Consider the following 386-nt stretch of genomic DNA (forward strand, 5'->3'; position numbering starts at 1 on the left):
ATATGTTTTAGTTAAACGTCTTGAATATAGATAAACTACACAGTCTTATGACCATAGAGATGGGGAGAACTATACCAATGTATACGGAACAGTAAGTAGTTTTAGATGAAATAAAATGACCTAAGAAGCTTGATATAGATGTCAATATCCTATAGCCTTTAATGGAAGCTGAGCTTTGGAAGTACTGAGGTTAGAAAATTGTCCTGCCTTAGTACGAGCTGAAAATTAAAAATAAATAAATAAATAAATAATAATAATGCACCCAATTAGGGAAGTTGTGAGGTGATTTAAAAGTATCGAGCCACAGTTTGAACGAGGCATTACGATCATGGTCAAAATTTTAGAGGTATATGGAGAGGGGCTACGGTAGGAGATATGAGATTGTC

The sequence above is a fragment of the Cucurbita moschata genome, unplaced genomic scaffold (genome assembly GCF_002738365.1).
Source record: "Cucurbita moschata cultivar Rifu unplaced genomic scaffold, Cmos_1.0 Cmo_Scf00071, whole genome shotgun sequence".
NCBI lineage: Eukaryota > Viridiplantae > Streptophyta > Magnoliopsida > Cucurbitales > Cucurbitaceae > Cucurbita > Cucurbita moschata.